This window comes from Alosa pseudoharengus, unplaced genomic scaffold, assembly GCF_046254945.1.
Source record: "Alosa pseudoharengus isolate Yale_2024_CS ecotype anadromous, Long Island Sound unplaced genomic scaffold, YU_APseudo_1.1 YU_APseudo_1.1_scf_24, whole genome shotgun sequence".
Lineage (NCBI taxonomy): Eukaryota > Metazoa > Chordata > Actinopteri > Clupeiformes > Clupeidae > Alosa > Alosa pseudoharengus.
Window position 1 is genome coordinate 18253499 of NW_027468689.1, and position 14231 is coordinate 18267729.

General features: G+C 39.3%; 1 long non-coding RNA gene and 1 pseudogene across 1 annotated transcript; both read right to left on the minus strand.

Annotated features, from left to right (window-relative positions):
- Positions 1-3835: 3835 nt before the first annotated feature.
- LOC143141979 (uncharacterized) lies at positions 3836-5766 on the minus strand. Its single transcript, XR_012990848.1, has 3 exons — positions 5415-5766; positions 4655-4785; positions 3836-4336 (listed from the first exon to the last, which is right to left on the minus strand). It is a non-coding gene; the product is annotated as an uncharacterized LOC143141979 (long non-coding RNA).
- Positions 5767-6607: 841 nt separating this feature from the next.
- LOC143142695 (adenosine receptor A1-like) lies at positions 6608-10990 on the minus strand (annotated as a pseudogene).
- Positions 10991-14231: the final 3241 nt, after the last annotated feature.

Sequence of the window (14231 nt, forward strand, 5' to 3'; positions counted from 1 at the left end):
AAAGCAACTCCTGTTTTAGTTGCGATGTGTCTTTCAAGGCATCAATGTGAATGAAGCACAATAGACAATATACACTGAGACAATGGCTGAAGCAACACGAAGCAAATCCGCTATATCGCTATATGGTTACTTGGATCAGAAGAGACTGAAATAACTGGAACAAAGTTACCCTTCAAGAAGCAGGTTTTATGTTTGTTGTAATATCACCATAAAACATTGAAAAAAAACTTGCGGTGATCAAAGAAGTCTTGGTATTCTAGGACAAGGCTAGGATTCCCGTTCGTCCCCAACATGCCATAAAACAACTGGAAATACTTCACGACAAGTGGCAGAAGCTGAAGAAAAATGCCAAGAGAACGTCTGAGACTCAGCAGTGCAATGTAGAGGCTTTCATAGACCAGTTGGGAGACCTGTTTGATATTGCACATCAAGATGCACTCATTCTTCTCAAGAATCCAGAAGATGGAGACTTTCTCCTGGCCCAAAGAGAAAGAGGACGTCCCGGGTGTACAACTGTACAATATGATGATACAACTTAAATCTGTCACTTTGGCCTTTGGCCTTGGACACTGACTGGATCTGCTCCTTGTTATTTTAATTCAATGATCAAGATATACTTTCCCAACTGCCCATTGCGGTCTTCTGATGTCGACCAGTCATAAACACTAGGTCAAATTCAAGACTCTTTTCCTGAGTGGTTCCATGTTGATGGAATGAGTTGCCCAGTGGTCTCCGTTCCTGTGATAGTTTTGGGTCATTTAAAAGGGGTCTAAAAGCATATCTGTTCAACATGCACTCAGTTCATTAAGCGCTTCTTATGCATTATAGTTTGTAAAATATTGTTTTATTTCCATTAGGCTGTTGATTAATTTGACATTGTTGTTTACTATTGATATTCTCTTTAATGTAGTCTTACCATGCTATTTTTTTTATATTATTGATTGAATGGACATTATTGTTTATTATTGCTTTTTTCCCCCTCATTTTCATTGTTTATTTCATTAGGCTATTGATTTAATTGACATTGTTTATTATTGCTATTCTCCTTTATATTATTATTATAGTCTGACCAACAAATAATATTGCATTTTATTTTGTTGTGCGTTCTTAAATGGTACAATGTCTGCAAAAATGAGCGATTCCGGAAAGGCCTTGAGCTACCTCTAGATATTGTAGGAACAATTCAAAATTTTGCACAGTGTGTTTTTATTGATATCCTAACACATTTAGGGGGTGAGAGTTGAACATTTCCAAAAAACATTTTTTTACCCCATATAAGGACCACCCTAATATATATATATATATATATATATATACGTTAACATGAGTATAAATTATGTATTCTTGTGACAATAATTATGAGGCTTCATGAATGGTTTGTAGTTGCGAACCATTACAGTATCGGGGTATCCTTGCTACAAAGGAGGTTAAAAGAGAGCGCAAGGTGTGCAGTTGGGCTGGGCTGGTGGATCAGCAGGTGCTACTAGCTACAGTGGCCCCTGAGCCACCAGTCCCGCAAGTGCTCTCATTTGACGAGGAAAAGGCTCTGCTGATGATGCAGCATGAGACGGAACTCGAGAAAATTTGTTTCATGAAAGACGCCGAGGTTGGCCGTCTACAAATTGAGAAAATGCGCCAAAGATTAGTCCAAAGATTTGGGGGGTAGGGAAGGCTGGGAGTTTAGGAGCTGGACAGACCTGGGGACAAAGGTCACCTTCCTCCTTTGGGTCTTCAGTGGTGGACATTACTTGAGTACATTTACTCAATTACTGTACTTAAGTTGCTTTTTCATGTATCTGTACTTTACTTGAGTATTTCAATTTTGTTAAACTTTTTACTTTTACTACATTTTGTGACAGTTGAAGTACAACTGAAGTTCCTTTTGGAAAAAAGACTGTCCAAATACATGTGTACTTACATGTATATTTTCTATTAAGTGAGCTAGGCTTTAAATAATGGTGTTGCCTAACCTATGTTATTGTCATATCCACTATTTACTGTACCTTGTTGACCCCTTTTCACAATATTGATGTTACCATAACTAGCCTCTTGACGCCATCGACAATGATAGACAATCTGACACTATCAAACACAAAAGGGAACATCTTGATTTGGTCCGAAAGTGTAATTAATTCAACAAAGAAAAATGTGGTTACTTTGAAGTATCTAAGATAAGATATCACATTAGTTTGTTTTTAGTTCTTTCTACATACAACAATTATTAGCTAATTTTGTCCTTGAATGGAGGAGAAAGGCTCAATGAATGCCTATGTCTGTGCGGAATCATTTCAACAATAGTAAATGCAACTTTATTAGTCATAATACATTTCAGGACATTTACTTTTGATACTTAAGTACATTTGAAGGCAAGTACTTTTGCACTTCCACTCAAGTGGAAATGTAAAAGGAGGACTTTACTGGAGTAACATTTGACCATGTGTATCTCTACTTTCACTCAAGTACAGGATTTACTTCGTCCACCCCTGTGGGTATTACAGCCTTAACAGCAGAGTCTGTGTCTGGCGAGCCACTCAAACATACACTGTAAAACCCGACAAGTTAATTGAACTCAAAAAAATTGGTGAAACCGATTACACAAAAAAATTTAAGTAATAGTAACTCGGTTTTGCTAAGTCAAAGAAACTTACCTTTTTTAATTAGTCTTCACTAGCAAATTTTGAGTGTGTTCAACAAGGTTTTTTTAAGTTAAAGAAACATCAACTACATGAGTTCACGGTAATTAATAAAATTAAGCTTAGATAGCTTAATTGGATTTATTGATGTCAGCCTGAAATATTTCATTTTGCTTCAACCAATTCTTTAAATTAAATTTAAAACTTAAAAGTTTTAATTTCCAGAAAGTTGAACAAACTTGTCAATTTTGATTAGTTTCAACTAAGGACTTGAAAGAAAATTATTAAAAAGGTTGACAAAGGCCAGTGAAATTCTTCTTAATCTTTTATTTTCATGTAAACCATGGAAACAAATACAGGTTGGAGTTCAGAACAGGGCTGTAGTGGAGGCTAAATTCAAATAAACACAGTTTAGATCAAGGGCATAAAGACTAGATAGATAGATAGATCGATAGACAGATAGATAGATAGATAGATAGATAGATAGATAGATAGATACTTTATGACAAATGCCTGACCAATGCTAGGAAATTCAACAATCATTTCAATCCAAAACAACAGGAGTCTTCTTTGGGCAGAGGGATGCATTTGCACTGTTCGTGCTGATCAGAATGAGTTCAACAGTAAGGTCCTCAATATCTGGGAACTCCGATTGAGAGACCTGAAGAAATGAACAAAGAACAATTGTGTGTTAATTGAATATCTAATAGGCATTACATGTCAAGTGATACCATGTCATATTAAGTTTAACATTTTATCTTCAAACTTTTCCAGGGCAGTTGCATTATTGAAATAATTACTTGAAATAATACTAAGTAACTTCCCTGGAGTTTCTTGGTGAAAAAACAAACAGAAAAACAAAAGCTTGAAATGTAACTCCAGCGTTATTCGACACATAGCCCTGTTGTTCGAGGTCACGGCTGTTCGTAAGAATAAAATTAAAAGAATTAAAAAAATTGGTGCAACATAGACTGAGTAGTGGCCCAGCAGCTATTGATAACCTACCAGGGAATTTGGCTTTAGTTTCAGTTCAGTTCAAATGCCTTGTTAGGTTAGTTTAAAGGGGTGGTTCAGGATTTTGGACATAGGACCTCATTTCCAAGTTACCAAGTGTGATATTACATTAATACACAGGATTAGGTGTTATAATCCCTTGTGCCAAGATCGATCCAAGATAAAAACACAAGTTGGAAACCGTTTTCAACACGTTTCATCCAGTCCTTCTAGTTGCAGAGTTCGCAGGTGCTAGGCTGGCGCGAGTCAACAGTATGTGTAAGCCTGCCACTAAAAACAGTCTTACCCACTCCATAGTACACCGAGGCAAATAAATATAACGCCTGAATAGACGAGGACTGGGTGAAACGTGTTAAAAACGGTCTCCACTGATAAATAACACACTTGCTAACTTGGAAATTAGGTCCTATGTCCAAAATCCTGAACCACCCATTTAAGCTGCTGGACCAGTATTTGCTTTATGTTGTATACTCAATTTTCTCATTGTTTTTCATTCTAATAGCATGCGTTGACCTCGAAACAACAGGCCATGGGTCGCTTAATGCCACAGTTACGCTTTAACTGTCATGTCAATAGAAAACATACTTACTTACATCCCATGTCTTTAGAAAAGTGGCATCATCCTCATGGAGGTAGAAAGGAAGGCCACGGAGCGCCACAGCACGTCGGATATTTACATCTGAGGATCCCTGCATGAGAAAACAAGCCAGTTAATAACTACAAAATGCAATTCAATAGGATTACCTTTCTTTGATAGTACAGCTTCTGAAACCAAAGCATTCTTTTTATCTTAAGTCCATGGAGGAGTTGTAATCTACAAGACCTCTGCTTTCAAAGGGGGTCAAGCACTCTTAGTATGTGGAAACAGGGCCATTGTTAGTAGGCGGCGTGCAATTTCGAGCAAAAACTCAAAATAGGGGGGTAAGTGTAAAGATTTAAAACACATTTGGTCAGAACCACACATGAAATGAATCTATTCCAAGTATTTGTACAAAAGAAATGCTTACCTGGGATTCCAACATGATTGCAGGCCACCACCGAACCAATAGGGAACCAATAGGCTATGTCTGCGGGGAAGGACGTCTGATATGATATCCTTCCTTCTCAATGCCAATGTTGTTTGCATCAACTTCTGAATCTGTGAATTGAAGGACGAATACACATTTGAACATACTGACAATCTCTATTAGGACAATCCACCATCTCATGATGTCGCTTTAAATGCCACTTTAAATGCATCCTTAAATGGCCGAGAACAGTTTGCACATTAAATGGTTGTTTTCAACTACACAGCTGACATGCGAATAATACACATTCTGACTGAGCATGAACTGTGTGTGACCGTGTCAAATGAATTTAGGCTACTGACTTAAATGTGCAGACAGTCAGTAACATGACAGTGGACTAACGTTAATGGAGGAAACATTGCTAACATGCTGTAAACGATAATGTTGCAGGACCTGTGCCCTGTTATCAAGCAGTGCACCACAAAGCTTGCACTTCCAAGCTATTGTGTTAAATAGTGCTAACGGGGGTTAATTAGTTCATATTTTTAGTACTCACATTGGCAAATTGAGTTAGATCGCTGGCTGATCCAGCAAGTGCTGGCATACAGCAGCCAAATTCTTAGCTGCTAGTGCTAGCTAGTTCTAACCGGATAAAGTTACGTCACGTAGCCTAAGACAATATTTTCAAACATTCGGGTTTTTAAACAATATGATAAAGGACGTGCTTTAGGGTCAACATGCACCTCACTTTTCCACTTACGTTTAATTGCGGTTTTTCTCTCTTCTCGTCGTCTCCTCTCTCGTTGTCTATTTTCACTGCTCTTGTTCTCGTCTCTTGTCATCTGGTGGTCGACCGTTGGCGGCGTCGCTTGTCACTCGGCGTTGGTGCTGTACACAAGGTCCACGTATGGCAGAAGATCCGCCTACAAATTTGCTACAATTTGCGAAGTTTCCCACGCTTTCTATTTTTTCAAATTACTTAAAGCGGATGAGTGCTGTCAACTTAAAAGTTCAAATGTGTTCAAGTAACACAGACGATTAGAGTACTATTAACTTTTTTTCATTTTTGAGTGTTTACAAATCAAAAACATTGTTTTACTTGTACTGTTCGGTTTTACAGTGTAGGGAACATGACGTGATGGATTACGAAGGAACCTACAGGCAGTCTTCAAGGTCTGCTGTTCGCATAGGGTGGACAGAGCTCTCAGGGGGTGTCCAATAATTCTGAAGCATACTTTAACAATCTGGTGTAAGCGGTTCCTGTTTTGAAGACTAATGGAGTAAAACCAACTATTGCGGCTACCAGATCCAACTAACCAACTTGTTCAGAAGCCGCGGTGGGCTAAGCAGGGGGAAATCAATTTGTCTTACACGCACTGAATAATCCAATGTCCACACACTTGCTCCCGTTTCTTCAGTTTATTGCTCTCCATATCAATCCAGACTCCAATAGTCCTTTTAGACTCCAATAGTCTTTCGAATGCAAGGCAGAGCAAAACGTTGAGATTTTCAATGAGTCCATGCAATGTGCGAAGTGCGGTACACAAAAGAATAGCCTTCCCCCGTGCTCACCCCACGCCAAACTGAACTGAAGCGCAGGTGTCAGGTAGGACTAATTAAGACTTCCAATTGCGCACAACACACGCCCAGCGCCACACCCATGTCCCATAATAACCAAAAAACAAAAAACACAAATCAAAGTAAACCAATACCCATAAAGTTTATCATAATGAAAAGCAAAATATAAAGAAAACATTTATGGCTCCTACACCAACAAGTGAAGTTAATAGTTATAACACTTTCAATGAATAGTAAAATGTGGTTAGAATGTCCTTGCTTACATCAAATGATCTTAGTTTCCTGAGCAGGTACTGCCACTGATGGCTTTTCTTCAGAATTTCCTCTGTGTTGGAGGAAAACTTCAGCTGGTTGTCAAAAATAGTCCTGAGGTATTTATACTCCTCTACAACCTCTACTGGCTTTTCCTGGATGGTGGTCAGCCAACTGCCTCTGGTTGGGGGAGAAGGTCACTATCATCTCCTTGGTTTTATCCACATTCAACTGTAGACAGGACAGTTCACACCACTTCACAAAATCCTGCAGAGCTGAGCTGTGATCATGGAGGGAGCCTAAAAGCAGAGACAGGATGACTGCATCATCAGCAAATTTCACCATGTGACAGTTTGGCTGAGTAGACCTGTCGTCTGTGTAGAGGATGTAGAGGAGGGAAGAAAGGACACACTCTTGTGGCAAACCTGTTGATGTAATCCGGACCTCTGAAAAGGTGCCGTTGACCAGTACCCTCAGTGTCCTGTTGGTCAGAAAGTCAATAATCCACAAGGTAAGCTGATGATCCAGGTGAAAGCGGGTGATGAGCTTCTCTGCCAGGATGTGTGGCTGCATGGGGTTAAATGCAGATGAAAAGTCAGCAAACAGAAGTCTGGCTGTGGAGTTGGAGGTTTCCAGATATTGGAGGTTTCCAGATTTGATTTAGGTTGGTGGGTTTAGTTCCACCGTTTAACAAGAAAGATGTTGACACATTCTTTCAGCTGTTTGAGCGGGTAGCCAATGCACACGGTTGGTCAGATTTGGAAAGGACTCCTTCAATGTGTGCTGACTGGCCAAGCTCAGCTCCCCTATATTCTTCGCTGTCTGTTGCCGATAGTCAGGTGTATGATAATGTTAAAACTGCTGTGCTGCAAGCCTACGAATTGGTGCCGGAGGCTTACCGTTTTTGCTTTCGCAATATGTGAAAGAAATATGATCAGAGACATGTTGATTTCCTTATAGCTTTAACTTTGCAGTTTACTCGTTGGTGTACGTCAGTAAATATGAACACATTGAATGAATTAATCGATCTGGTTCTATTGGAACATTCATTATAGTCTCTAGTCTAGACTGTTCCCACCATGTCATTTTTATCAGAGGCAGAGTAATGCCTCTAATTTAGAATATGGAATCAATTCATGACTAGTAAATACATACTGCATAGGTTACTGGTGATAATGTGCTTGCTGCTAAGGAACCAGTTTCCACTTTAGAATGGGAGCCAATCTCCCAGTTGTTAAGTGCTGTTTGCCACAACAACCTGGGCAGTGAAATACAGCAATGAGGTTGAGCCATATACTTGCTCACAACAGTATTCTACATTCAGTTTTTATCATTATCATTACTATTATCTTTTGTATTTTTATTTATTTTTGTCATTTATATTTTGTTTTATTATTGTTTTTATTTTATTTTATTTCTGTGAGCACCTTAGATCGATAGCATTGCTTTTAAGTGTGCTATATAAATAAATGTGACGTGACGTGACGTGACGTGACGTGACTTGTATTAATGCATGAATTTAAAGGAATATGCCAACATTTTGTGAAATAAGCTTTATGTGCCATCTACCCCAAAGTTAGAGAGGATATGCCTACCCTTCTGATCTCTGTGCATAGACACACTCATTGAAGTGGGCAGAACTATTTAGCCTATAGTGTCCAGATGTGACAAACTCCAAAATGTTCTTATATGTTGTGAGTTGTGTAGTTACCATGTGTACACATACCCATGTAAAAATTAAGATGCAGTCAAATGCGTACAGGCCTACATCACATGCACAGAGAGGATCTTATCTTATCTAACTCAGGGTAGACGCCAGATAGGCTGATTTCCCCAAAAGTTGTCATGTTCCCTGTGGGGACTAGCATAGAAGCTAAGAGGGGAGTGTTTGTGTGTGAATGTGCACAAGTACACATATTGTCCATCTCATCAATAGGTATGTACACTTGTACATATACATGTTCACTAGATAGGTTTATACACTTACCTTGGTCTCACCAGGAACACACAAAAGTTAAATAAAACACCCAAAATGTCATGAAAATGATAAAAAATTATTTTGTGGGTTCAGATACACTGTATGAACAAAGCCATGGAGCCTCATGATAGTCAGATTACATTAATATTTTCAAGAGAACAAAAGTGAAAGAGAAATTGTAAATCAACTTTGATCAGGAACAAAGCAGGAGGGTAAAACAGCCTTATGAGTGATACATTCAGTAGCCTAATTATAAATGTATTGTTGCACTCATGAACGTACACCATGGTTAAAAAATAACCTGTTGTAGAGTAGGTTAACAACATAAAAAACACATCAAAATATCATGTTCCACATTTATGAATTCATTGCTATGTCAATATTAGATAACCTTAAAGCTCTTTGAAAACAGAAATTACTAGGTGGACCGAAGTATACATAAATTATACTGGAAATCTGTTTTCCTAACATTTTAGACAAAGGACCATCCAAAATAGGCTTACGCAAATTGAAGATTCCTTTTCTAAGCTAAATGGGTAAGTGAAATATTGTCTAGATATAGCAGTATGTTGTGTAGGCCTAATCTTTGTTTGGTTGTAGGATGTGTTCCAGTGATTAAGAAACAAAACAAACAAGGCCCCAGCTGTGGCGCAACTGGCTGGGACACCTGCACCGTATGCCGGCGACCTGGGTTCGATTCCCGCCCCATGGTCCTTTCCGGATCCCACCCCTGCTCTCTCTCCCATTCACTTCCTGTCACTCTCCACTGTCCTTGTTGCAATAAAGGCATAGTCATTGAAATGTTGCTGAACAATCATTTTCCTATTCGGGATCTACTTATTCATGCACTCTGTATGATTCTGAAGCACTTCTTCTTTCCAGTCACGAGTGGTTAGCTTTTTATGGAACATATACAGCATCATCACGGAAGGAAGTATAATTTCAGCTACACCGCAAGCAAAAAAAGCAAGTTACCAATATCGCAGAGTGTATATCTCAATAGTGTGGTTGCCCATTTTGGTACATGAGCCACGACTTCAGATAAAATCAGATGAACTTCCTTTTGAAAGAGAGACTGTAGCTCTATTGAAGAAACCCACCAATATGTCAGCAGTGCGTGAACTAAAAGGAGTCTATGTTGCCCATACCTACTCTTACTACTGTATATAAGCATTGTGCAACCCATTTTTATTATACTGCTCCACCAGTTTCTTCAACATGCTCAGCATCAAAAACGAATTCAGATAACCAACACTGCCCCCAAAATAATAGGTCTGCACAACCCCAATCTACAAGAATACAGCAAGGCCATCACACGTATCACACATGCAATATTACCGGACATCACACACCCACTCAACCGTTACTTCTCACCCCTGCTGTAGAAGGAGGTTTAGAATCTAAGGTGCAACAAAGCCTTTAGCATAAGCCCAATTTCCTCAGACATCTTAATCTTAAACAAAACAAAGCCATATATATAATGTATTCTACATGATCCCATCTTTTCCTATGCACCCAAACCAGTGATGTATGTTCTCCTCTGTGTCTGTACTGTATGTATGTCTCTTCTAGACATATGTATCTGGGTGGCCTAAATGTCTGATGTCTCTTATGCCATGTGGTGTATAACACTGCCTGGGAAAAATGAGAAGTGAGACATGATAATGTACATGAAACTGTGAAAATAAATTTCCCTTAGGGGACAATAAAGCTAACTAACTTACTATGCATATACATATGACATGGGATCACAAGTGTGTGGTAGACTACACATTATGATGAAATGTATATTATTATATATTATACATAGAAGTCTGGAAAAGGTTACAAAATATGGAACAAAGGGATAGTAGGTTTATGGGTATTTCCCCCTCTGGATTACAGGGCATTTTAAAACTATTAGCAATCTGTACAGAGATAAAGTCGTTAATGTCCCCAGATCTACATCCTACTGTTTTGCTCTTTCCTGGTGGTGCTGATGCTGTTGGTATTTTTTGTGGTCTGGCTGCTCTTTGTAGTTTCTTGGACCTCCTTGCATACAACAAACCTTCTCCAAATTGCCTTAAAAGCAGATTTGATCTTGTGAATCTTCCACGCATACACGACGGGTTAACAGCAGAGTTTGCATGAGAGAGGAGGATGCCAACATAGAAAGCCTGGTGAGGAACTGCAGCCCGATACAAATAGGAGACGTTCATGAAGTGCAGAGGTAGCCAGCAGACAGCGAAGAGTATCAGGACTAGAAGCAGGGACTGGGCCAGTGTCCGCTCCTTCTGGTAATAGGAACAAGACTGACCACCGCTCACCCCACGGCTTCGCAGCTGATGGTGGATCCTTATGAAGATGCACAGGTACAATACCATCATGAGCAGCATAGGTGGCAGTAGGCAAGTAAAAAAGTTAAAGTTGACCATGTAAGGAATGGTAATCACCGCCTCAAATGTACAAGTGATGGTTGTGGAGTTTGATGCTTCCATCTGTTCTAGAGTGTCGTGGCGATTCCATCCAAACATGGGAACAAACCCCATGAGCCAATCATATGGTGTGTTGTGAAGACATCGTGCCAATCATATGTTGTGATCTCGCCGCTGGAACAAGATTGGTGTCGTGAAGCCTTGCGCACGCGCATTTCTGCCGAAATGGATGCCCGACGAGTGCCCAAAAAGCGTTGCCATATTGCCGCGAGTGGAGGGACTTGCCTAAAAGGACTTTGACTACACTCAAATATGAATCCCTAAGAATATAAGTAATATCTGTACACCCCCCCCCTGGATATTAGCCATTTTACTGCTTTTAGAAATGGAATCTTGATCCATCTTTAAAAAAACAAGTCTTTTTTACAATATCCTCTTTAATGTCAAAGTGAAAGCAAACTTCTACAAAGTCATAGTCATAGTAGTCAAGTTTATTAATATAGCACAATTTAAAACCTGTGGTTGACCAAAAAATAAATAAATAAATAAATAAATAAAAATAGATAATTAAATAGATAACAAAAGACAAAATGAATCAAGACATAAAAAAAGCACAACAGGAAAATAAAACTAAAATAATATGTTCATATATATAGCCTATATAATTACATTCCACAATTCATTTAAAAGCAATTAATAGCATGTTCTTTTAACTTGGCTTTAAAAGCACCAATAGTTGGTGTAGATCTAATGGGAAAAAGGAGGTCGTTCCACAACTTGGGCCCAGCTACTAAAAAAGCACGGTCACCTTTATTTTTTAGACCAGGGGTTTTCAACTGATTGTGAACCAGGGACCACCATTCTGACTAATTACGCAACCCCAGGACCACCACTGAATAAAAATATTGATTCCACATTGCAAGTCCATGGTCAGGGACCACCAGCAATGTCATCACGGACCACAAGTGGGCCGCGGACCACTGGTTGAAAACCCCTGTTTTAGACGACTCTCAGGTACTGAGAGCAGTAGTTTATCTGATGACCTCAGAGTTCTGGGAGGGCAGTGAAAGTGTACAAGCTCACTTAGGTATTGGGGAGCATGTCCATTTAAAGCTTTAAAGACAAAAAGAAGAATTTTGTAATCTACTCTAAATTTCACTGGTAACCATTGCAGAGATTTCAAAACTGGATAAATATGTTGTGTCTTTTTAGACTTGGTGAGCAGCCTTGCAGCTGCATTTTGCACCATCTGAAGTCGGGATAGAGTGGACTGAGTGACACCAACATAAAGGGAGTTACAGTAGTCCAGGCGGGATTAAATAAAGGCATGAATCAATATCTCAAAGTCTTTAAAAGAAAACATAGTTTTGGCTTTACTTCTAAGGTGGTAAAAAGATGACTTGACAACAGCATTAATCTGTTTCTCAAATTTAAAATCAGGGTCAAGTAGAAAGCCAATATTTATTGCATAAGGCTTTACATATCCGGCAAAAGACCCTAGTTCACTAATTGCATTATTTGCAGCTTCATGTGAACCAAAAAATAGAATTTCTGTGTTGCATATAATAAGTATTTCGCATATAGTAATATTTATTAATTAAACATATATAATGCAAAATAAGGTGAGGAACTGCAGCCCCATAGAAAGAAGAGACGTTCATGAAGTGCAGAGGTAGCCAGCAGACAGTGAAGAGCATCAGGACTAGAAGCAGGGACTGGGCCAGTGTCCGCTCCTTCTGGTAATAGGAACAAGACTAACCACCGCTCACCCCACGGCTTCGCAGCTGATGGTGGAAGATGCACAGGTACAATACCATCATGAGCAGCATGGGTGGCAGTAGGCAAGTAAAAAAGTTAAAGTTGACCAAGTAAGGCATGGGAATCACCGGCAAAAATGTACAAGTGATGGTTGTGGAGTTTGATGCTTCCATCTGTTCTCACTCTAAAAAGTGATGTGTTAAAATGACACATTGCTGTGTGTGCTCAGGGACAACACATTTTGTGTCAATTTCAACACCGCAATTATGTGGAGATAGCCTAATTGTGTGGCTGGCTGGGTGTTAAAATACAGGTTTTTTTTATAGTTAGCTGAAATTTGTCTTTAACCTTTCACCCAGCCACACAATTGCTATGTTGAAATTGACACAAAATGTGTTGTCCCTGAGCACAACCCTAACCTCCTGCAATACCACACAAAAGAGTTACCATTCCACTTTGATACCGGTCATTATTTATTATAGCCCTATACATCCTGTGTTACAGATGCTGTTTGCTCGACAGCTTCTTTAGAAAGACATGTGCCATTGTCAATGCAGTGGGAACTTGCCAAGAGATAAAGGGGGCGAAACTCAACGGGTGCAGGAGCTGACAGAGTTTTGGCTGACATTACCCACTTTCAGACCAGAAGAGATTGCTCTAGAGTAGACTACAGGGGAAGCCCAGCCTCCTCTAAAATATCACGGAAAATCGCATCAAATAATACTGTATTACATTAGCCTACTATTCCAACTAGAACATGCTAAAAACGTGTTTAACTTCAATACTAGTTCGTTCAGCAATAAGGTTTTGCCAGTCATTTATCGTGGTTTTGTGCGACCAAGGCGGGGGCGCTATTGAGCGACCTCCACAACCTACTACCCTGAGGAGCAGACCACAACCCACCAATAAGGTTCAGACTCAAAGGCCCACGGATTAGTTTAAAACAAGGAATTTATTCACTGCAAAAAATGAAATCTAACCAATCAAAAAATCTATTTGGTATTGTTTTTAGTATGAAAAGACTTACCTAGTGCTCTCTCGAAAGCAAGGGCGTAGGTTTGGTCTCAGCTTTGGTGGGTCTCCCTTTTATTTCTCTGCATTGTGTAGGCTACACTCAGAAATACATAACATAAACAGAATAGAAACGAAAAATGTCCAGATCCAATGTTTATTGTGACTTCCAAGATTCTAACTTAAGGTAGGCTAATTAACATTCAGTGACTTGGTAATGACATCTATTGTGATAACGCGACTTCTATGATACCGTGCTGCACACCCCTAATCAATACTCCTGACCTTGGTTGAAAGATTACAGAAGCTAGGTTTATCTTTAACAATATCCTGGGTAACATATGCTATCACCAGTTAATACTATTTTTCCACATAATAGAATCTGCATAATTTGAAAGCCTGGTCACTACCACTGCTAGCTTGTGTGGCTAGTTATTTTGCTTAGTTACACTCTGCTTTATGAAAAAGCTTCGTATGTCCCCTTTCTTCTTCTTGGGTGGCATAGATCTACACACCACAAAAAGGGGTTTGTATGTATGCTGAAGGGAAAAGGGAATATTAAAATGTTTCACTCTGGCCTTTTATG